Source organism: Mustela nigripes, chromosome 1 (genome assembly GCF_022355385.1).
Source record: "Mustela nigripes isolate SB6536 chromosome 1, MUSNIG.SB6536, whole genome shotgun sequence".
Classification (NCBI taxonomy): domain Eukaryota; kingdom Metazoa; phylum Chordata; class Mammalia; order Carnivora; family Mustelidae; genus Mustela; species Mustela nigripes.
The window spans coordinates 211678228-211703519 of NC_081557.1; the positions used below are offsets into that span (position 1 = coordinate 211678228).

The window sequence follows — 25292 nt, forward strand, 5'->3', positions numbered from 1 at the left end:
TCAACTCCTGCTTCTTCTCCAATCAGGGGGTGGCCAGCCAAAGCCGCTTCCCCAGCCCCAAGGGGTAAGTGCCCCCAGACTGGTCACATGGATAATCACTTAAAACTAATTACTCACTTGTGTCAGAGAGATGGCCTCCAAACATCTGGTTTGGATAATCCTCCTCTCCTCCCCACAGCCCAGCCTGAAACGTTCTACCAAATGTTGCAGGAAAACATACAACCTGCACAGCATCCCAGGTGTCCATGGCCAACTGTGCAGGCCAACCCTTGGGAACAAATGTGTACCCGGAAGAGAGGCTCAGATTTCAGTGTGGTCATTTTCCACAATTCAGGACAGAATGCACCCACCCCTTCCCTCTCTATCACCCCAAGAGAGGAACTTCACCCTGAAATCAGACTCTAAGACACACAGTCCCAGGGCTCTGTGATGCAGGCATTTTACACTTTCAACGCAATCCATCCATTCATTTATGTGTTTATTCAATAAACCTTTAATAGACCCAACTAGACCCAAGGTGCCAGATAGTAGGAAATCCAGAGAAAGTCTCTGAGACCACCTGTTACAAACCTCTCTTGCTAGACAGTGGTCCTGGAGAGGAGGAGGTAACACCCAGAGCCCACAGCCACTTCAGTAGGTTAGCCTGGACTACCGCCTACTGCACTGATCACAACACCCATGGGGACAATGAGGCCTGAGGCTCCTGAGCACAGCTGGTTGCAGAGGTCAGCTCAGACATGGAGACTTTCTCTCCTTCCTCTTCTCTCCATCAGCCAGCCTCCCACACCACGGAGAAAACATCAGTTTGGTTTCAAGCTGTCTGCTGTTGTTGCTACAACAACTTCATTCACACCAACAAAGAGATCCTTGTTATTCATCAGGTTGCTATACAAAGAAATTTAAAGCTTTCCAGAACCTTCAGGGCATCTACTATGTTGAGATCTGTCTAAGACATATAAGAAGCTGTCACTTCGCTTCTCCTCTGTGAGGAGTAGCTTGAAAAGTCCCTCACTGTTAGAGATGTCCCAACACTGGGGTAATTCCATGTGGCTTTTCCCAACACTAGAGTTGGTCAGCCTGTGGACATGGAGAGCTGGCTTGACTCCCACCTCAGCCCATTTCAGCAGCTCTCCAACTGACCTCTTAGCTTCCACCCACCGCTGTCCCTGGAATGATCTCTATAAAATGCAGAGCCAATTAGGACCCTTGTCCCACCCACCCTACTAAAGTCACTTCATGGCCTCCTAAGCCAGAAATAATTTTGAAGAACTTCATTGGCAAGACCTTACACGATCTGACAGCAACTGACCTTACCAGCCTCATCTTCCAGCACTCTCCACATCCCTCCTCCAGGCCCTGTGATCCAATGACACCAAATACTACACTGTTCCCCACTACCCTGTTTATTGTTTTCATACCATTCCACACCCAGAATGCCTTTCCCGATACCTCCACCTGGAAATCTCCAAGTCACCTTCACCCATTCAGTTGTCAACACATTGGTCAATTATTCACCATTGTCCTAACAAAGTGAATTGTGGCTTTGTCTATTCCTGTGCTACTTTCCACATTTATCTACCACGTTATACTTTGTTTGCTAAACTAAACACTGTACACTGCTTAGCACAATTATTTTAATAAATCAACATCAAGACATATTTTTAGTATCTCTATTTCTAATTCCTGATGTAGTGCCACGGCATAGAGTAAACACTCCAGTTACGTTTGACAAAGAAAGGAAAGGAAGGGAAGGGGAGAGGAAGGGAGGGGAAGGAGAGAGTTGGAGAGGGAAGAGGAGGGTTGGGGAGGGAAGGAAAGAGGAGGGGGGATGAGGGGGAGGGAAAGGGAGGGAAGGAAGGAATGGGAAGGAAGGAAAGAAGAGGAGCGGGAAGGGGAGGCAAGGGAAGGCAAGGGGAGACTAGGGGGGAGAAAAGAGAGAAAAAGAAAGGCCGAGATGTTCCTAACCCAAGTTCACCTATACTTTGTTTTCCTCATTTCCACCCCCTACCCACATCTGACAGTAGCACTGCATATTCATCCGGCCATTTCTTAACTTTGGGGTACAGTAGATGAAGAAACTGAAGCAAGATTTGCAGTGTGAAGCAGAAATTTTTTTTTCCTATATACTCCCATTAAAGCCACCAAAAAATTAAATTAGTGGTTTTGACATTTTTCTGCCTACTTGCTGGTCTAAGCCTCAAAATAGAGCCTCTATAGTCCTTTCTTATAGCCCATCTCAGTGTTTATAAGGTGGTAGAGATTGTGGGACTTACCTATTCCTGGGCCAAGGTCAGAGGGAGCAAAGTACGGCTTTATTAGACTTTGGAAAAGTTCCCAATAGGAGGCTCCTTCTCACATATATGTGTCATGGCTGGTAAAATACATCTAGTAGGTTCTAACCGTGCTGAAAGTGTGGGCTATGGTCAGTAACCCTCACCTAATATATCACCAGAGATCTTGCTCCTACTACCTTTTGTTCCTCACTCCTCTCTCTGCGGCTGCGCTGTGTGAGGCCACTAGGAAACTGTTAGCGTTCCCTTCCCTCAGGACAGTCTTGTTACTCAGATTCACTACGGGTGGGGGTTGGGGATTTATGCATTGTGACACAATCAGAGGCTCTTAGAAACAGGGGTACCTTAAAAAGTCATCTATCCAAGTTTCTCACTTGACAATGGAGGAAGCTGAGGGTGCACTGGGGAATGAGCTCTCTGCTATTGCTAACCAGAAGTGAATGAACTGGCTAAAGAAGCATTCTGAAACCCACTTTCTACCCTGTTTGGGTCACTCTGGGCACCAGAACCCTAACTGAAATAGACAGTTCAGCTTACAGAGTTCAGGCATCTCTACCGAGTTATACCTGTGTGTGGGCAAGTAGGTGATTAACTCAGCACCTTACAACAACAGGGTTCATTTAAAAGCACTGATCTCATACTCTGAAAAGAAAAATAACTATATTTTCTTGACTGATAACCTAAGCTTGTAGTCACACAAAAACAGCTTCTAGTTCTTCCTTCAGTAGAAGTCCTGAGCTGCAAAAAGTAAGGAAAGACCCCCTGTTCTGGTCTGCTCTGGGTACTTGTCTTCTTGCAGGCTATGATAACCCTCTCAGGGCCCCACAACTCTCCTCCCTCGTGAATGCCACTTCCTTTCCTGAGACAAAGTCATCATTTCCAGCTTCAGCTTGTGCTTTTCTCTAAGCTTCTTTGCTCTAGCAATAAGAGGCTATTTCTATATTTGACAACTTTTACAAAAAGGTTAGGTGGAGGAGGGGGAGTTCCAATGTACAAATGGATTTGCTCCATTGGCTGGAAGCAGGGTGACTTGTTATTTCCTGTGTAATATTAATAAACACTCACCCTAAGTGGAGCAGGTCAGGGTATTTCCTGCTTAACCATCTCATGCCTTAACTCCATGGACTACATTACCAGAGGAGAGTAAGGCTGTGGGGAGCTGTTGGGATTTCTTTTTTTAATATAGCTTGATCTGGTGCAATAACTTTCCAGAAAATAAATTACCTAAATTCAAAGAGTGATACTTCCCTGGACAGCATTGTGGACTCCAGGCTAATGAGATTTGGACCCTTTGAAAAATACTTAATCTACCAAGTTCAGGACTCAGATAGCACTGAGCTAAAGACTTAACATTATTTCATTTGAGTCTCATAATGGCCCTACGAGAAAAATACTATTGTCATTACCACCTTGCAAATAAAGATGCTAAGGTTTAAACTGGTTGAGCTATGCAGTATTACACACATTAAGTGGCAGGATTAGCTCCATTGGTGCTCCAGCCAAAGTAGAGCATTTAATCATTGCACCAGGAACCTACAGTAATGGACAGTGTTGTACTCTTGTGTTGAAGTGCAAGAAACTATGTTTAAATAGAAGCCGCATTTCTGCCAAGGCACTCTTCCTGGACTGTCAAGTGTCATATAGTCTCATATATCTCTGCTATGGCCTATCACCTTCTTTCATCTCTGCTATCTCTCAACAATTTTTTCATCCGTCTTCCAAAGTCTCAGCACTTTGGCCAGCTCATCTCTTGGCAAGTCCAGAGATGACAGTACAATGTATTAAACCTAAGGTTTACCTGTGAAGGGGAAATAGAGATCATGACTTTGAGTGACTGAGTAGGAGTTAGATAATGATGAAAAAAATTCATGTCAGAAATCTCAGCTGAGTGTCTCTAAGGTTTGGGACACAACATGTAAATCCACTTTGTCTTTTTCATATGCCCTTAATTAAGCTCACCCTGGTTTGTAGTCTGCATTCTCTTATTATTCCCAATCCTACCTCTTTATAATCTTTATACTTCTTCTACCCAATTCCATACTTGAATTTTATTTTTATTCTGTTGTTGGGTAAAACGTTCTGTAGATATTTTTTAGGTCTAGTTGACTTAGTGTTGGTGAAACCTTCCGTTTCCTTGTTATCTGCTTCCTAGCTGTTCCATTTATTATCCAAAGTGAGGCTTGTGTGGAGCTCTAAAGTTAGGTTTACTTTAATTATGTGTTTATAGTTGTATCTTTTTGGTAAGTTGATCATTTCACCAATATAAAATACCTTCATTTGTCTCCTGTAACAGTTTTTTGTGTTTTTGTTTTACTTTAGTTATTTTATCCAGCACTAGTAGAGAGTAGAGCCACTCAGCTCACTTTTGGTTACTATTTGCACGATATGAATTTCTCAATTATTTTACTTTAAACCTGTTTGTTGAATTTAAATGTGTCTCTTTTTATTTTATTTTATTTAAATTCAATTAATTAACATACAGTATATCACTAGTTTCAGATGTAGAGTTCAGTTATTCATCAATTGCATATAATACCCCGTGCTCATTACATCATGTGCCCTCCTTAATACTCATCACCCAGTTACCCCACTCCCTCACCCACTACACTCCAGCAACCCTCAGTTTGTTCTCTATAGTTGAGTCTCTTATTGTTTGTCTCCCTCTCTGATTTTTGTCTTATTTTATTTTCCCCTCTCTTCTCCTATGGTCCTGTTTTGTTTCTTAAATTCCACATATGAGTAAAACCATATGATAATTGCTTTTCTCTGACTGACTTATTTCACTTAAATAATACCCTCCAGTTCCATCCACATCACTACAAATGGTATGATTTCATCTTTTTTAATGACTAAGTAATATTCCATTGTATATATACACTACATCTTATTTATCCATCCATCTGTCGATGGACATCTGAGGTCTTTCTATAGTTTGTAAATGTGTCTTTTGTAGACAGCATATGGTTGGATGATTTTTAAAAATCTATTCGGCTCATCTCTGCCTTTTAATTGGAGTGTTTAATACATCTGTATTTAGTGTAATTACTTATAAGGTAGGATTTGTGTCTGCTATTTTGCTATTTGTTTTCTGTATGTTTGATTTTTTTTTCTTTTTCTACCCTTAAATCACAACATTTATTTGTATTAAAGAGTTATTTTTAATTTTCTTATTTCTTTCACTATTTTTTTCATCCATTTTCTTAGTGGTTGTCAGGGAATTACAATATATATTTTAATTTATACCAACATAGCACAGATTAATACCAACTTAATTTCAATAGTGAATAAAACTCTGCTCCTTTGTGTTGTTATTTCATACAAATTATATCTTCTTACATTGTATGTCCACCAATACAAATTTGTAATTATTGCTATATGCAGCTTTCTTTTAAGTCAGGCAAGAGGGGAAAAAGTTACAAACAAAAAATACATTTATACTATTTTCTATTTACCTATGTAGTTACCTTACTGATTTTCTGTTTTCTTGTGCAGATTCAAGTTACTCCAGGTGTCCTTTCATTTATTTTAGCCTGATTGATCCTTTTAGTATTTTTAAAGGCTAGTAAAAATTTTTCTCAAGTTTTGTGTTTATCTTGGAATGTTTAAATTTCACCTTTTGAAGTATAGCTGTGTGAAATAAAGAATTCTTGGTTGATATTACCTTCTTTCAGCACCTTGAATATGGTATTCCACTGCCTTCTGGACTCCATGATTTCTGATGGAAAATCAACAGTTAATCTTAATTAAGGGTCCTTAGTACATGACTTATTAAGGGTCCTTAGTACATGAGTGATCACTGCTCTCTTGCTGCTTTTAAGAATCTCTTTGATGGTGGGGCGCCTGGGTGGCTCAGTGGGTTAAGCCACTGCCTTCGGCTCAGGTCATGATCTCAGGGTCCTGGGATCGAGTCCCGCATCAGGCTCTCTGCTCAGCAGGGAACCTGCTTCCTCCTCTCTCTCTCTGCCTGCCTCTCGGCCTACTTGTGATCTCTGTCTATCAAATAAATAAATAAAATCTTTAAAAAAAAAAAAAAGAATCTCTTTGATGGTAATGTATAAAGGTATGTATCTCTTCAAATTTAGCCTCTTTAGAGTTCAGTAAGCTTGTTACACATAGTTGTTCATTATATTGGAAGTTTTCAACCATTATTTCTTCAAATACATTTTCTAGCTCTCTTTTCCTGTTGCCCATCCCCCACCCACCCCCACCTTTGCAGATTCCTATTATTATGTATGTTGGTATTCTTGATGATGTCCCACAGGTCTCTCGAGCTCTGTTCATTTTTCTTCATTCTGTTTTTCTTTCTTTTCCTCAGACAAAATAATTTCAATTACTTACATTCGGGCTTGCTAGTTTTTTTTTCTGCTTGCCTACTCACATGTTGGTAGCCTACAGTGAATTCTTCATTTCAGTTATTACATTTTTCAACTCCAGAATTTCTATCTGGTTCTTTTTTATAATTTTTATCTCTTTATTGATATTATGCATTGAGTGAGACATCATTATTACACTGTCTTTTGGTTCTTTAGGCATGCTTTCCTTAGCTCTTTGAACACATTTAAAATGGTTGATTTAAAGCCTTTGTCTTGTAAGTCTAACATCTACACTTCCTCAGTTTCTAGTGACTTTGTTTATTCCTGTGTAAAGGTCATACTTCCTTCTTTCTTTGCATATCTCATAAATTTTTGCCAAAGCTGAACATTTAAAACTATATGGTAATTCTGGAAATAAAATATTTTCCCCACTCTCCAACCAGGGTTTGTTGTTGCTGCTGTTTATTGTTATTGTTCTTGATGGTTTAGTGACTTTACTGAAATAATTCAGTAAGTTCTGCATTCTTTGTTATGTGTCAATACTGTTATCTCTGCTTTGTTAGCTTAGTAGTCAACTAATAATAAGCAGAGATTTCCTTAAATTCCTGGAGTCAATAAGTCTTACAGTCTTTGTAAAAGTGTTCTGTGTGCATACTGACCATTCCATCAACACTCAATTAGGGATTTAAGGTCTTTAACAGTTCTGCTTTAGCCTTTAGTTCTTGAGAAGAGCCTCAAAGTCAGTCACAAATGAGAACTGAAAGCATTCTCAGGTCTTTTCTGAGCATTCACAGAGGCCAAAGCATATACATAGGTTTCTAGATTCTCAAGAATATGTTAAAGCTCTTCAAGGCTATGAGTGGAACTATCATCTTTGAGCTTTTCCTTTTAAGAATTTTGGGTAGCCTATTATTTGGCCCAATTGTTATCCACTATCTTGAGCAGCCATGATCTTAAGCAATTGTCCTTCATGGTATTCAACAGGTGCCCCCAAGGGAAAGATTTTTCACACTAGGTGAGCTCTGAATCAGTTAAATAAGAACAGTACTGAAAATGGGCTCTTCCAGAAATCCATATGGCGGATCAAATAATAACAATTCTCTGAAAATAGGGCTTTCAAAGAGTTCCAACCCTGCTCTGCTCCCTCTAGTGGATGGCAGACTGCTAGTTTTCACTGGATTACAGGCTGTTGGTTCAAGGTTACCATAGAGCTTGAAATAAAGTGATGAGAATGGGGAGAATTAAAACTCCACTGTTCATACCAACTTTTCATATGAAGATTTAGCTATTTTTTCTTGAATAAATGATACTCCACAGATTGCTTTGAGCCTTTGGTTAATCTCCACAATTTTGAGAGAGTTAATTCTGGCAATTTTGCTGATGTTCTTATTGTTTTTTTTTTTTTTTTTAAAGATTTATTTATTTATTTATTTGACAGAGAGATCACAAGTAGACAGAGAGGCAGGCAGAGAGAGAGAGAGAAGCAGGCTCCCTGCTGAGCAGAGAGCCCGACATGGGACTCGATCCCAGGACCCCGAGATCATGACCTGAGCGAAGGCAGCGGCTTAACCCACTGAGCCACCCAGGTGCCCCTGTTCTTATTGTTTTTATGGGGGAAAGGGTCTTCAAAGGTTTTTGTTGTTGTTGTTGTTTGTTTGTTTGTTTTGTTTTGTTTTTCCATCATTTTCACTGAGGTCCAATCCAGATTCATTTTATATCAATGTTTCTTTGCTCTGTTTGGCCCACTTTCATTTCTGGCTGTTCTGTTTCTGTTCCTTTACATTCCAGTTTCCTTATTTCCCACTTTCAATCAAATTTTTTTTTTTTTTTTTTTTTTGGTCAGACCTCAAGTCTTGCAAATATTCCTTACTTAGGGATTTTATCATCTCTCCTCCAGATTATTCCAGTAGTAACCAAATTGGCCAATTTACAGCATGTTTTATTCTAACCTTTCACCACCCCAGAACTAGATTGATCATTTAAATATATAAACATGACCTTGTCTTCCCTTGCTTAAGCCCTTCCATAGATCCACATCACCTTCAGGATAAAGTCCAATTGTTATCATGGCAGGGTATACAATGCCCTCTTAATATGGCCCTAAATCTCCTTTTTACCCCTCCAACTCCCACCCTAGCCCTATATAAATATGAAATTCCATGTAAATTCTGCACTCTCATTAGTATTCTTTTCCCTTGTTCTCCTAATGAATTCATTCATTCATTCACTCAATACTTATTTTCTAAATACCTACTATGTGTCAGGTACTATGTAAGGCACAAGGTAAAAGGAAGTGAACAAGACCGGCAAAGTTCTTCTCCCTGCAGATGTCACATCAGAGAAAGAAACTAGCTATGATCAAGTAAAGTAATTTTTAAAATAACTGGATGATTACAAAATGCTGTAATTTCAATGAAGAGATTAAATGGGATAATGTTAACTAAAGAAACCTTCATCAATTGGTTTAGGAAGAATAGTTCTCTCTTAAAAAAAAAATAAAAACTATTTGAACTGAGACCTAAACATTGGCAAGGAGCCAGTAAGACATGAGAGGAAAAAGACTCTATGCAAAAGCCCTCAGACCAAATGAAACCCAGATAGAAATTAAAATCGAGAAAAATGTCTCCCAGACTTCCATACATTCCAGGGAACACACACACATGTTTACACATGCACACACTTAACTTAGGTTCCTAAAGTGAGTAACTGCTGAACAGACCGGCTGACAGATGGGAAATCCTTGCACGGAGCTGTGACAAGGGGAAGTCTGTGGGAAAAGGCGCTGTTTTTTAGCTGACCCACCCTTGCTGAGGGAGTCCAAAGTTTCCCTTGGATTCATTCCCACCTGAACTTCCACCCTTATGAGCTAAAAAGACCTTTAACATTCATGTTTTATAAAAAGAAAGAGATGAGGATTAAGTAGCAGCTGCTTAGTGCTTGGGTAGAGAAGAAACATATACATGCTTGGTTGTAAAATGATTATATTTTAAAAACTTAAAACCCTCCACCCATGCTTCTCAGTCTTGTGATCCAGTTAAGGAGTGTTGTGTAAACAAAGCCCTTTAAGGTAAAGGGCAAGAGGAATGAGAAAGTGTTCCACAAAGAGGGGTGTTGACTGAGGAGGTGATAAACTCTAGCAACTAATAGAGTGTCCAGCCCACACAGGCCCTGCTGACATTGAGGATTTCTTGTAGAAGTAGAACCACAGCCTGATGGTCCTGCAAAATTCTTCCTGATGCTGCCACTTTTTGCATTCATTTGTTTAATAAATAACTGTTGAGTACTTACAATGTGCTAGCTCCTCAAGCTCAAAGATACATCAGTGAAAGATCTCTTGTAGCATTATCCTAATGGGGAGAAAAACAGACAATGAATAAATAAATAAATAACATAAAGACTGTGTCAGATGTTACTAAGTGCCATGAAGGAAGACTAAGGTAGGAAAGGGAATTAAGCAGAGCTAAGAGGTTCTGTTTCATGCCAAGATCGAATAACAGTAACAAAATTTACCCTTCCATTTAAAACAACTGTTAAATCTGGATCAAACATATAAAACAATTGTTTCCAAGTCATCAGATATCAAGTGAATGATAGGCAGAGGCAAGAAACAAACAAAGCAAGCATGCTGCCTAGAGAAATTTTCCGGGCTGGAGTGTAGGGAGGAGCAGCACAGACCAAGCCCAGCGTATTTCCTGATTTGAGAAGATGGAACTGAGAGTCTGGGGAGACCAAGGAAGCTAGACTTTTTAGGAAAGTGTACCAGCGACAGGACAGAGCCATTCAGAGAGAAAAGTCTGGGGATCTTCAAAAGGTCCACCCTTAGTATCTCAAGTACTGATCAGCACATTCATGTGAGGAAACTCCCCAAGGATGGGACAAGAATGATTGGTGGTAAAGTGTGCCTGAAGGATTTGAGGCACATCAAGAGACTTGATTTGGCTGTGGAGTTCCAGGAGAGAACAGTAGGAGGAGAAATCAGAGAAGTAATGGCAGCAGGGGCCAGCTTAGGCAGGGACTTGTAAACCACTGGAAGGACTTCTGGGTTTTGCTGCAAGTGAGATAGGAGCCATGAGAGAGTTTTAAAGAGAAAAGTGGTATATTCTGCTTTATGTTTTAATTTAAAAGAATCACTCTCAAACACGGAGAATGTATTTTTGGGACAAGCAAACTCTGAAAACTTTGGAGGCTGTTTTTATAATCCAGCAGTTCATGGTGGTCAGGACCATGGAATAGAAGTGGAGGTGGTAAGACTATATCAGACCGTGGATGTATTTTGGGAGAACCAAAGGATTTGTTAATGGGTTTATTCTAGAAAGTAAGTCAGTCTTTTTCTCTTTTTTTAAGATTTTTTATTTATTTATTTGACAGAGAGAGAGAGTAAGCACAAGCAGGGGGAGTGGCAGGCAGCTGGAGAAGCAGGCTCCCTCCCAGAGCAGGGAGCCTGATGTGGGACTCAATACCAGGACCCTGGGATCATGACCTGAGCCCATGGCAGATTCATAACCAACTGAGTCACTGAAAGTAAAGCTGTCTTAATATTAGGGAATCTTTCATATTTGACTTCTATCTTATTCCTTTCTATCCATGTAGCTGATGTTGTGAGCTAACTTGGGATTTTCTCCAAGACTACCCATCCTCTCTATTTTATTTAATTTTTTTTTTTCAAAGAACCAGAGTGTAAAGATCTGAGACTTGGGTTGGGTTTAGGTATACTGAAATAGAAGAAATAGTTGTCTTTGCCTACTTTTGTCTGAATCCTACCTAGCTTAAGAAACATTGGTGTTCTAATGTGGCCCAGCCTTGCTTTCTAGAGTTCTTTAAATTAGAATATGATCTTATTTGTAGTTATTCCTTGTGCATATTTCCTCTTCAGGAACTTCATTAGGAGGAGTAACAGGAACTTGAGATAGGACTCAGGTATCCCTAGTTCCTCAGACTCACTGCCATAATATTATTGAGATCCACACATTATTCCTAATAGGATGTTATTAATATAACTTATCACATCAATGAATTACAGAATACAAGTCTGTATTCATTTTAACAAATTTTTAAGCTATAAAAAATTCAAAATCTGTTCTTGTTTATTTTGAATTTTAGTAAAAGTGAAGACTATTTTTTAACATGACAAAGGATATTGATCTTGAAATTAATTGACAGAAGGATCCTTAAGTGTAGCATATGAGATAAATTTGTATGAAAGTCAAAGATAAGACAAAAAAAACAAGGTACCCTGTACATTACTTACTATTCTTGTATTCCAAAGAACCAGCCTTTACTGAACTGAGAAACCTGAGTTTTGGGGTGGAATGAGAAAGAAAAGAGACAAAAAGGATTGGATCCTGAAGGTAGGTCAAAGGTGGCAGCCAATGCTGCTTATTGGTTTACAGCTCTTTTATATGATTCAAGCACAATACAATCACAGGGGAGTCACCTTAATCATTGCAATTACAATTAAATAGAACAATCAACATAACAAACTACCTGTAAATAAGTTTTCGCCCTATTACACTACATTGTGGCAAAGCAATTAGCTTAAGAGCAAATCTCCTTTTCTAGGCCCTCTCCCTACTATGTGGTTTGCTTGCTTCTGCAAGCTGAGGTTATGGCAGTGTTTTAGAGCTGAACCATCATGGGTAGGGCTGGTCTCTGTCCTGGCCCTACAACTGCAAGGACCCTGTCAGCTTGCTCTCTGGTCACCACACTTGCATAATTTCTGGATAATACAGTAAGACAAAATAAAGAAAAAAGACTTAGACAGGTCTTGTATGCTTTATAAGTGTCTTATAAGTGAAAAGCTTTATTTATTTGGGAAGTATATCGTTATACACTTAGAAAACATACACAAAAAATATTGAATGGGGTCAGGAATGGGCAAAATAGGCAAACGGAATTAAAAGGTATAAACTTCCGGCACAGTTGGGTGGCTCAGTTCATCAAGCATCTGACTCTTGATTTCAGCTCACGTCCTGAGGATGAGCCCTGAATTGGACTTCATGCTCAGTGGGGGGGGGGGGGGGTATCTGCTAGAGATTTTCTCTCCCTCTCCCTCTACCCCCACCTCCCCTTGCGCTCTCTCTCTCTCATTTTCTTTAAAATAAATAAATAAATATATTTTTTTAAAGATATAAACTTTCAGTTATAATTAAGTCATGAAGATAGAAAGTATAGCATAGGGAATATAGTTAATAATATTGTAATAATGTTGTGTGGTGGCAGATGGAGACTATTTACCAGGTAAGCACTGAGTAATGTATAAAATTGTCAAATCACTATGCGATACATCTGAATTAATAAAACATTGTACATCAACTACACTTCAAAAAGATGTTCTTTCAAAAATAAAAATTGTAAAAAATGAATGAAAAACTTTTGAGCTAATAAGATAGTTCAGTAATGTGGCTACAAATATGTATTTTTTTTTAATTTTTTTAAATTTTTTTTAAGATTTTATTTATTTATTTGACAGAGAGAGAGATCACAAGTAGGCAGAGAGGCAGGCAGAGAGAGAGGAAGGGAAGCAGGCTCCCTGCTGAGCAGATAGCCCCGGTGTGGGGCTTGATCCCAGGACCCTGGGATCATGACCTGAGCCAAATACAGAGGCTTTAACCCACTAAGCCACCCAGGTGCCCCAATTTTTTTTTAATTTTTTTTTATTTATTTTCAGCATAACAGTATTCATTATTTTTGCACCACACCCAGTGCTCCATGTAATCTGTGCCCTCTCCAATACCCCCCACCTGGTTCCCCCAACCTCCCACCCCTCACCCCTTCAAAACCCTCAGATTGTTTTTCAGAGTCCATAGTCTCTCATGGTTCACCTCCCCTTCCAATTTCCCTCAACTCCCTTCTCCTCTCCATCTCCCCTTGTCCTCCATGCTATTTGTTATGCTCCACAAATAAGTGAAACCATATGATAATTGACTCTCTCTGCTTGACTTATTTCACTCAGCATAATCTCTTCCAGTCCTGTCCATGTTGCTACAAAAGTTGGGTATTCACCCTTTCTGACGGAGGCATAATACTCCATAGTGTATATGGACTACATCTTCCTTATCCATTCATCTGTTGAAGGGCATCTTGGTTCTTTCCACAGTTTGGCAACTGTGGCCATTGTTGCTATAAACATTGGGGTACAGATGGCCCTGCTTTTCACTACATCTGTATCTTTGGGGTAAATACCCAGTAGTGCAATTGCAAGGATAGGGAAACTCTATTTTTAATTTCTTGAGGAATCTTCACACTGTTTTCCAAAGAGGCTGCACCAACTTGCATTCCCACCAACAGTGTAAGAGGGTTCCCCTTTCTCCACATCCTCTCCAACACATGTTGTTTCCTGTCTTGTTAATTTTGGCCATTATAAATGGTGTAAGGTGGTATCTCAATGTGGTTTTAATTTGAATCTCCCTGATGGCTAGTCATGATGAGTATTTTTTCATGTGTTTGATAGCCATTTGTAGGTCTTCATTGGAGAAGTGTCTGTTCATATCTTCTGCCCATTTTTTTATATGGTTGTCTGTTTTGTGTGTGTTGAGTTTATATTTTTATTTATTTATCTGACAGAGATCACAAGTAGGCAGAGAGGTAGCCAGAGAGAGAGAGGAGGAAGCAGGCTCCCTGCCAAGCAGAGAGCCCGATGTGGGGCTCAACTCCAGGGTGCTGAGATCTTGACCTGAGATGAAGGCAGAGGCTTTAACCCACTGAGCCATCCAGGTGCCCCTACAAATATGTATTTTAAAATAGTTTTCCATATCTATCTATCTATCTATCTATCTATATATATATATGGTAAGATATAATAAAAGAAGATTCTTTTTACAGTAAAAACATTTTAACTTCCTATGAATAGACTAAAAAGAAACTTTCTAGATTCATATTAAGAGTACTTTTATTCTATGTATAGAACTTATACTATATTGGGAAGCCTGGGTGGCTCAGTTGGTTGGGTGACTGCCTTTGGCTCAGGTCATGATCCCAGCATCATGAGATGGAGTCCCACATCAGGCTCCTTGCTCGGCAGGGAGCCTGCTTCTCCCTCTGCCTCTGCCTACCACTCTGTCTGCCTGTGCGCTCTCTCTCTCTCTAACAAATAAATAAATTTTTAAAAAAATCTTTAAAAAAATAAAAATAAAATAAATAAAATAAAATAAGAACTTATACTATATTGACATAATACTATGTGCCAATTAACACCTTGACTGTAGGAAAATCAAAGGGACAGTATTAGAGGCTTGGAGCTCAGTTGAGAAGTCATTGATATATTCAAGGCAAGAGATGATAAGACTCTGAAGTAGGAGAGTGGCAACTGATCTGGTAAGAGGGAGAAAACTTGGTTGATATTTAAGAGCTAAAATTTGACAGAGGGTGGTAAAGGAGTAAATGAAAGGTGAGGGGAAGAGTTCAGGATAAATCCTAGCTGTATACAAATTAACTGACTAAGCCAGGGAGTATGGGCATAAGAGCAGGAGATGGAAAGGAAAAAATGTTGAGACATGTTGTGTTTAAGTTCCTATGAGACATCAAAGTGAAAATCCAGGCCCCTTAATGTGTGATTCTTGACTTAGAAGAGATTATTTCATTTATTCTCTTGATTTAATAAAAATTTATTGAGATCTTGTTCATAGATATAGACTTAAGAGTCATCAGCCTATAGAATTTCAGGAATTAGAGGTGATTACCAAGGAAGAATGGATTAAATGGGATAAGAAAGGACAAGGGATCACCAACAATTAACATCCAGCAGGAAACAAGGAACCATAAAAGAATATGAGAAGGAATCCCAAGAGGTAAATGGAAGAGCAGGTTGGCATGGTGGAGCAGAAACCAGAGATGACAATGAAGGGACTGATAATTGTACCTAAAGGCAGGGAGAAGTTAAACAACATGAGACTTTGAAAGAGCCTCAAAATCAGAAAACTACTGATGATACTCACTTGATAAATGAGTTGAAAAGTAAAAGAGATAAACAGATGAAGAAAGCAAAAGAAGAAAACTCTTTTGAAATTTGTCCATGAAGAGAAAAGGAAGTTGTGAAACTCTAATATAGGCGGTGAGAGTCAAAAGAAGGTATTTTCTTTTCTTTTTTTAATTGTGTTATGTTAGTCACCATTAAATACATCATTAGTTTTTGATGTAGTGTTCCAAGAATCATTATTTATGTACAACACCTAGTGCTCCATGCAATACGTGCCCTCCTTAATACCCACAACCAGGTTCACTCATCACCTCACCCCCCCACCTCTAAAACCCTCAGTTTTTTTTTCTCGGAGTCCACAGTCTCTCATGGTTCATCTCCCCCTCTGATTTCCCCTAATTCACCTTTCCTTTCCTTTTCCTAATGTCCTCTGTGTTTTTCCTTATGTTCCACAGTAAGTGAAACCATTTGATAATTGGTTCTCTGCTTGACTAATTTCTCTATGAACCAGCAATTGTACTACTGGGTATTTACCCCAAAGATACAGATATAATGAAAAGAAGGGCTATATGTATCCCAGTGTTCATAGCAGCAGTGTTCACAATAGCCAAACTATGGAAAGAGCCAAGATGCCCTTCAGTAGAAGGTATTTTCTAAGACAATTATCCTCATAGTGGTTTTAGGGGAATTCTTGTCCAAAGATCAAGGGAGATTACCTTCTCTCCGCTGTGGCCCCTAATTATAAATATATATTTTTTTAAATAAGGCAGTGAGTAAATCACTCAGAACTCATAAAGGCAGGCATACATTATACTGGGTTAATCAGGAAAAATGTCCCTTTATTTCCCATTCAAGAAAACATAAGTAATACCCAAAAGTTGCCCACGCTGGCTTCTCAGACTTAAGTAAATATGTCCTATTATGATATTTTGGGCTACAAGTAACAGAAAACCTCAATTCTACTTGCTTAAATGAAAAATATTTTTATCATCTCACACAAAGGAAGCCCAGTGGTAGAAGAACTCTTGGGTTGGTTAATTCGGACAATAAAAAATCATGGATTTTGGGGGTGCCTGGGTGGTTCTGCCATTAAGTGGCTGCCTTCAGCTCAGGTCATGATACCAGGGTCCTGGGATGGAGCTCCACATAGGGCTCCCTGCCCTGTGGGACATCTGCTTCTCCCTCTGCCACTCCCTCTGCTTGTGTTCCCTCTCTTGCTGTCTGTCAAATAAATAAATAAAATATATATATATATATATATAATATTTAAATATCTATTTATATATAACATATAAGTATTATATATTATATATAATAAGTATGTAATTATATATAATATAATATATATAAATCTGATATATATATCTACACACACATATATATCAGATTTTACTGGTGCAAGAACCTGGTGGGGGGAACAGTCAAGGCTGGGGGTTGCCTGTGCTGCCCATGCCTAAGAGAGTAAGTTTCATTCAGAGCAGTCACGTTAGCAAGCTCATTTGGCTGGCACACCCAGCTGTGTTCTCAACCACTCTATGAGAAATGAAGATGGTATGCAGATATCTTTCCTGATTTTTGCTTCCATTTCTCAGTCTGTTTACAGTTTGCTCAGAGAAGAAATATTTTATTTGATGAACCTCATCAAATTCCAACACCAATGATGAGTATGTGACAAGATGAAATTCTGGCAATGTAACTGAGACTTCACTTTTCTGAATAAGTGGCATCTAATAGCACAGAGGTGATCAATGGTGAACAAAGATCCTAAACAATTTTTTTAATTAATTTATAACATAGAAAATGGTCTTTCCAGATGCCAAGGCTTAAAAGTGCAGTATCAAAACTTTGTTTTAGTTCTGAAAGTTTAGCTCAAATAGCAAAAGCCAGTCCCCAAAGGATTCTGTACATAACATTAATATCTATAAACCAGTATTCTTCAAACTACAGGCTGGGATTTATTAGCAGAATGTGAAATCAACATATTAAGTTGCAACTAGATTTTTTATTTTTTTAACATTTTTTAAAGATTTTATTTACTTATTTGCGAGAGAGAGAGAGAGAGAGAAGGAGCCCAAAGGGAGATGGAAAAGCAAGTTCCCTGCTGAGCAGCTACGCACCTCCCCATCCCCCCAACCCCAAAATGGGGCTCAATCCCAGGACCTTGAGATCATGACCTGAGCCCAAGGCAGACACTTAAACTGACTAAACCATCCAGGTGCCCCAGTAACTAGATTTTTTAAATGAGAGACCAGAATAGAATAAAACATGAGAGGGCATTTACGTAGACAAGGATAATTATTGTTTTTTGAAATGTTTATTTTGCATGCACACACATGCTTGTGTGTGTATGTTGGGCCTCCGTTTAAAATATATTTCTTACTGCAAGTTGTGTCAAATGCTTGAAAGACACCACCATAAATGATAAATTTGGGAAAATATTGAGGAAGAGTCTGATTGTCCAGCCTCTCAATGGACTAGATAAATGAGCTCCAACTGAGAAAATGCATCAGGTCAGAGGTGACAAGAGTATGAAAGAACTGAAAGAACTGCAGTGGTCCCCTGCTTATCCTTGGTATCACTTTCTATAGTTTGTTAACTAATGGCCAACTGTGACCCAAAGGCAGATGATCCTCCTCCAGACAAAATGGGCAGAAGGTCAATAGTAGCTTAACGCTACATCACAATGCCTACATCATTCACCTCCCTCATCTCATCCTGTGGACCTTTCATCGTCTCACCTCATCACCAGAAGAAGGGTGAGTATAGGACAATAAGATATCTTGAGAGGGAGAGAGAAACCACATTCACACAACTTTTATTATAGTATATTGTTACAAATGCTGTATTTTATTTTTGTTATTAATCTGCTACTGTGCCTGCTTATAAATTAAACTTTATCATAGCTATGTATGTATAGGAAAAAACATGGTATATACAGGGTTCAGTACTATCCATAGTATCAGGCATCCACAGGAAGTCTTGGAACACATCCCCTGTGGATGAGGGGGTATTCCTGTATATCAAAGACGCAGCCTCAGGGTGTTTTGCATCCTGAGCCAGACATTTGGGAGAGGGAAGAGCATTGCCAGGAGGAGGGGCAGCAAATGCAAAGAATAGAAAGTGGGGAAATATAATAACTATTCAGCAGATAAAGAAGATGTTCATCTAGCTGAAGCCAAGTTAGACTGAATGGAAAGCTAAGCCAAATTGGATGTTCCTATAGTCAGAGAATTGTTCTTGATGGTCAGTGGAGTGTCATGGAATATTTTTGCTCTGGTGACTGACATGAAGATAACAGGATGGCCTGGAAGAGAAAGGAACTGAAGGTAAGAAGAATTTTTTTTTAATCTCGTGAATAGGTAGGCCCAAGGGATTACATAATATGTGTAGCAAAATTACAAATATGATTATTCCAGGGTGAAAGACTTAAAGTTCTCAGGGATGGTGAAAAGAGCACCTGGGTGGCTCAGTCAGTTAAGTGGTGAATTCTTGATTTCAGCTCAAGCCATGATCTCAGGATCCTGGGATAGAGCCCCGTGTCTGCTTCAACACCCCCTGGGGCATTCAGCCGGGAGTCTGCTTCAGGATTCTCTCTCTCCTTCTGCCCCTCCCCCTGCTTGCTCTTTCTCTCTCTCTCTCATAAATAAATTTTTAAAATAAAAATTTCTCAGGAATGAGGTACACAGAAAGGACAAAAGAAAAGAGTTCTAGGATGAAAGTCTCTTTCTCTTGGCCATTGCAAATAAGTCTACTTGTTAACATTGGTGGAATAACTAGTATTGTTAATATCATAAATGTTTCATGCTCCTATTACACCTCAAAGTGCTTTCACAACCACTAGTCCTTTGATTTTCACAATCACCTTAAGAGGCAATGAGGGGATATACCACTATCTCTGTTTTAAAGGTGGTGACACTGTATCCCAAAGAGCCTTGTGACTTCCTAAAACCACACAGTTAGTGATGAGACTAACTCATCAGGCCTTCTCACTCTTAGCCCAGGATTCTCTGTATGACAGGTCATACCTCACAGACCAAAACATTCTCAAATAATGACCCATCGATCTATTGATTAAGATTATTCCAAGAATTGAAATGGCCTAATATTTCAAGGAGAAAGCCCATGCAAAAGGCCACTGTGGCTTGGTGTAAGTTTATTTAATAAATATTTTTCTTATTTGGAGGTTTTAATTTTAAGTATGTGGTCTACTCTTTTTGTATGATTATTTGCTCAAAAAAATTTTAGTCAGCAACACACCTCATAAAAATTTAATATGTTTCAGAGCCCTTTTTACTGTTTAAAAAAGCACAAATCAGGCATTCTTGAATTTTGAATGTGGCGCCCCTGTAATTGGGCTCTCTTTCTGAGGAAGGCCCTTCCAAACCTCATAGTGAAATTGCACTTTTTAAAAGAAAACAACATTTGAACAGAGAGTTGTCTCAGACTGGTCCTCCACTCACCAAGAATCTGAACATCAACCTCTCAGATATGTCATGACTGCTCCATTCACCTGCATATTTCTTTATTAAATCTTGAAAAAGCCCTGCTCTCAAGTCTTGCCCTGGCTTCCAGAGATATGGAGAGGGAAGATGATGACTCAGCAGCCAAAGAGCCCTGAGTTTGGATGGCAGCTCTGGCTCTCCATGGACGGATAGCTTTGACCAAGTTAACTCATCTCTCTGGCCTCATTTTCTTACCTGTATCATAAAGTGGTGATATTTCACATCACAGGGTTATGCATGGTTGAAAGAGAGCAGATTGGGAAACACTGAGCCTGAAGTGGGCCTCATGGAATATTCACCACCTAAGAGCCTCTGAAAGACAAGGTTTGTAAGAGAACAATCACTGGATTCAATAAGTTACTTAGAGAATCAGCACTTGGCCCTCCCAGCCTTGCTCTTTTATCAGGCCAAAAGATTTATACACATGGGCTCTTACCTGGTCATAGTCTATAACCATGGAGCAAAGAATTGATAAAGTTTATTCAAAGTTGGAAAGCAACAGCCCTGACTTCTTCAATTCCTTCAATCAAAAAAATATTTATTAAACATTTACTATGTGCCAGCCAATGTTTGGGGCATTGAGAGTATAGAAATAAAGATGGGAAAGATTCTTCTATTGGGGCTTACGCTCTACTGAAGAATACAGGCAATAGGTAGACTAGCAAATAAACAAGAAGCAATAACTGATCAAGATTAGTATAACATAGAAGATTAAGATAAGGTGGCCTGAAAGAATGTTGGGAGAAAGTCAAAGAAGTCCTTTCCAAGGAAGTGACATTTAATCTGAGAGCCAGATTAAATATTAGAACACTTAATCTGATTCGAGTGGCCTGCTCATGCGAGAATCAAAAGAAAGAACAAAAACTCTACAGTGTAAATCAACTTGGGGTTCTCATGGAAGAGAAGGAACACCAGTATGGCTGGCATGAACAAGTGCAGCTGGCATTGTAGGATGATGAGAGGTTGACCAGAGATGAATGTGAGGAAGGAAGAAACCAGATTATTCAGTACCTTATAGTCCAGGGAAAGAGGCAAGATTTTGTTCTAGGAGGAATTGAGACCATCAGTGGTTATTAAACAAGGAAGCATCATGACGTAAGGTTTTTTAAAGTTCACTTAGTCTGCTCTTTGGAGAGAAAAACTCCAGACTAAGACAAGAACAGGACATCTTGTTGAAGGTATTACAGAGGTCTAGAAAGGAGAAGGTGGTCATCAGACTATGTAGCTCATGGTGGAGATGGAGAGAACATAGAATATATTCTGGAGAGCTGAGAAAATCTGGGGGGTCAGTACCATAAAGAGAGAACCAACCTAGAATGTTGGCTTAGTCAAGTGGGTGAATTATGGTACTGTTCACTGATAAGAAAAAGATGGGGAAGGAGTGAGTGGAGGGAAGAAGAGAGGAAGAAATTTAAATGTTCTTCTTTGGCTTTATGAAAAGACTAGACCTCAGAACAGGAGTAAAGACTAGTCTGTCCTTGGAGGAGCCTTCATATTTCCATTCCTAGGGCTCTGTGTAATGCTATACACAGCCTTATTACTTCATATGGACCAAGGTATGACATATGGACCAAAGAGCACAACTTTGAAATTCCTGATCTGTTGCTTTATCCACAAGCCCTTAATTTCGTCCCACTTTAATTTTCTATCTTATAAAATTGAAATAAAAAAGACTTATTTTGCCTACTCCATGGAATGCTGTATCAAAATTAGACATATATGAAAAAATATTTTGAAACTATAAGGCACAGGACAAACATAAGTTTTAAGGAAAGAATTAGGATCCCATGTTAGAAGGTAAGCTTTCTATGGATAGGGATTCTGTCTGTCTCAATCATAATCTCCAGCACCTAAAACGAAGGTACACAATAAATATATGTTGAATGAATGAATAATAACAGATTCTTCTAGAATGTAGGACTAGTGGGCATTAACACCAATGATCCCCATAACATTACACTATAGTTTTTCTACACATCTGTTTCAGAGGACTACCAAAGTTCAGCATACAGTAGGTGTGCAATGGACACCTAGCAAATCTGATTCTCAGCAAATGAGACTGTGAATGGCCAGCAGCCAACTCACAAGCAATGTGTCTCACTGGACAGCCACACCAATCAATGCCCTTGGACATCTCCTGCCTTAAGGGCCTCTCAAACCTGAGTGCTCATGCAAAGCAAAATGTGCCAAAGACAAAAGGGAACACAGGAAACCATGGGATCACCATGGCACCTCCTATCGAGTGCTACTTTCACTAGAAAAGTGGGTGGGAAACTGAGGATAAAAAATATCCCAACTCTTAGGTCTCAGCTGTTCCCAGTTCATGGTTATATTGAGTTTTCAAAAGGTATTTGTTGCATGAAAGAACAAATAAATTCATGCATACATATGAAGACACTTAGGGATACTCTAAAATAGAATTCCTTTTTTTATTTTAAGATTTTATTTATTTATTTATTTATTTGAGAGAAGAGACAGCAAGTGTGGGGGAAGAACAGAGTGAGAGGGTCAAGCAGACTCCCCACTGAGTGCAGAGCCCAACACGGAGCTCAATCCCACGAGCTCAAGATGAGGATCTGAGCTGAAATCAAGAGTCAGACGCTCAACCAACTGAGCCACCCAGGCACCCCCAGAGTTCCTATTTTTCAGAAGACAAACAGGATTCTTAAGAATTTCAAGGTTGAGGGGCGCCTGGGTGGCCCAGTGGATTAAGCCGCTGCCTTCGGCTCAGGTCATGATCTCAGGGTCCTGGGATCGAGCCCCGCATCGGGCTCTTTGCTCAGCGGGAGCCTGCTTCTCTCTCTCTCTCTCTGCCTGACTCTCCGCCTACTTGTGATCTCTCTCTCTGTCAAATAAATAAATAAATAAAATCTTTAAAAAAAAAAAGAAAAAAAAAAAAGAATTTCAAGGTTGAAATGGATCATGCCCAGCTATGATCCCTAGATTTCAATGGTTAAAGGAGCATGAACGTTCTCTGCACTTTGAGTGGCACTGATGTATATGAAACGGGATAAAAAATGGAAGGTCCCAAATGCAGGTGCTACCTCACGGCTGCAGTTGGCTCACCATCTCTCCAAACACCATCTCCAGTCCCTTAACTTTAGGAAATTTAGAGAATTCGCCTTCCAAAATGTCAGTTCTTTAACTCAGCACACAACATGGTGGGAGAAAAGCGAGTCATCCTTCCAGACTCCAAGCTTAGTCTGCTTGTCTGGAGCTCCACACATCTCTGAGCTGGCTTCCTCATGTTAATACAGAGAACCTTATCTTCTGTGTCATAGTGATATTATAATTATATAGGAAAATTCCTTGTGTCTTGGAGATACATACTAGAATATGTTGGGTTGATATGCCATTATTTCTGTCTTTAAAATAATTAGGCTGGGAGCGGTATCTGGATGGCTCAGATAGTTGGTTCTGGCTCAGGTCATGATCTCAGGGTCATGGGTTTGAGCCCAGAGTGGAGCTCCACACTCAGCAGGGAATCTGCTCAGGGACTGTTGCCCTCTGCCCCTCCCTCAACTCGTGCATGTGCACATACACACATTCTCTCTCTCTCTCTAAAATAATCTTTTATAAAATTTGGCAGGGGAAAAAAAAGAAAGTAAAAGTGGAAAATTGATCATTACTGCTAATCCAGATAAAGGAAATATGAATGTGTATTTTATTATTTCTAGGTTTATAATATTTGAAATTTTTGATGATAAAAATAAAAAATCAAAATGTCAAGAAAAAGGAAAGCTATCTGGGAAGGTCACTGAAAGGATTAAATGCACACTCTGTGCTCAGTAACTATTCCACTAACTTGTGAGCTCACACATAGGCACAAACTCTTAGCATCTTCTCCTTTGAGAATGTACAGAAACTCCTACTTTGGGGCAACATGATCAAACATATAACTTAATGCTGCTTCAAAGCCTCGTGTGGTAGTTTTGTGTCTAAGATCTCTTGGGCACAAAGACTGATGCCATTCATGTTGATGGGCCACTGAGTGTTTTCTATTGACTCTTTCTGGAAGGAGGGAGGAGGTAGAGAGAAGAGCTGCATCTCTGAAGTGACTCTTTTACACACACGTGATGAAAGCATGAACTTGGACAAGGTTTCTGAGCTGCACGACAAATTGCTGTGTTGTCACCGATGATGGTCTAAGGGTTGAGTGAGAGCTGGTGCATGAAGGGGCTAACAGGAACAGCATGTGGTCAGAGTGCGTAGTGCTAACTGCCTCCTGCTCCCTCCCCTCAAGGAGAAACAAAGAATGAGCAAAGGGCTTTTGGGCAGTGACTTATTCAAGAGTTTGGATTTAGGCTGTGGGTGATTATTGTATATTGACCTTTCGTTAGTGTCAATTTTTTTGCTTTTTTTGGTTTTTTTTTTTTTGGTTTTTTGTTTTTTTTTTCTAATGAATGTATATTATGCTTTGAGGAGAAAATGGGAAATGACAAGAAAAACTTATTGCAACAAGAAGCTACTTTTACAATACATCTTACAAGCTGGAACAATTCGAGCCTGAACTGACATCTCACTTGGCAAGCAGAGCAGGTCTTAAGGTTCTCCTCATTGTACATCAGAGAAACTGAGTCATCAACTGGCCAGAAGGTGGAAAATCTGACCTAGCCCTACACAGTGGGTATAGGTGGAATGCAGGGGCTGTTCCCAGAGACAGGAAGGACAGGACAAAATATGCTTATTCCAGAGACAGGAAGGACAGGACAAAAACAGAGTGCATCTCCTTTCCATTGCTCCAGCCTGGAAGTGGCAAAGTCATGGCAAGGAGAACATTCCAACAACACGGATGTGAGCAGGATGACATTTCAAGTGCACAGAGCAGCTGATTAATTAGGACAGGAGATCAAGTATCAACAGTCTTCTGAAGGCCCAGAGCAGAGCAGCGAGGCCTCCCTGGGATTTGTGAGTGTTCTGAAACAGGCCTACAATAAATAAGACCCAGGAGGAAGGCCCTAGAGGGCTGAGATGCTGCTTCTCAGAGAGGCCGGGCAGAGGGGACTTTTCATTGTGGGCCTGTGGGATAGGCGATGCCCATATATGGATGTTCAGTTGACATTCCAAGTCTGCTTTCTGTAGAGGAAGAGCGCTCCTGACGGGTGTGTGTTCCTGCAGCCCCCTGCATGTGCCGAGAGCCCCAAGGGCGAGGCTTCCACTAGAGCTGTCAGAAAGAGTTGACCGGGACCCAAAGAAATGTCCTTATCCCAGAACCCAGAGATGAACCCAGGTAAGGAGCATGTAACCTCCTGCACCGTGTTTGAGCCTCACA

General features: G+C 39.7%; 1 long non-coding RNA gene across 2 annotated transcripts in view; it reads right to left on the reverse strand.

The window, feature by feature from the left end:
• The window catches only part of LOC132015153 (uncharacterized), a 103937-nt gene that overhangs the window by 55417 nt on the left and 23228 nt on the right, over positions 1-25292 (reverse strand). For both annotated transcript variants that reach the window (XR_009403565.1, XR_009403570.1), the window contains exons 3-4: positions 20216-20332; positions 9893-9951 (exon numbers count right to left, since the gene is read on the reverse strand). This is a non-coding gene — a long non-coding RNA (uncharacterized LOC132015153). The remainder of the gene's footprint in view (positions 1-9892; positions 9952-20215; positions 20333-25292) is intronic.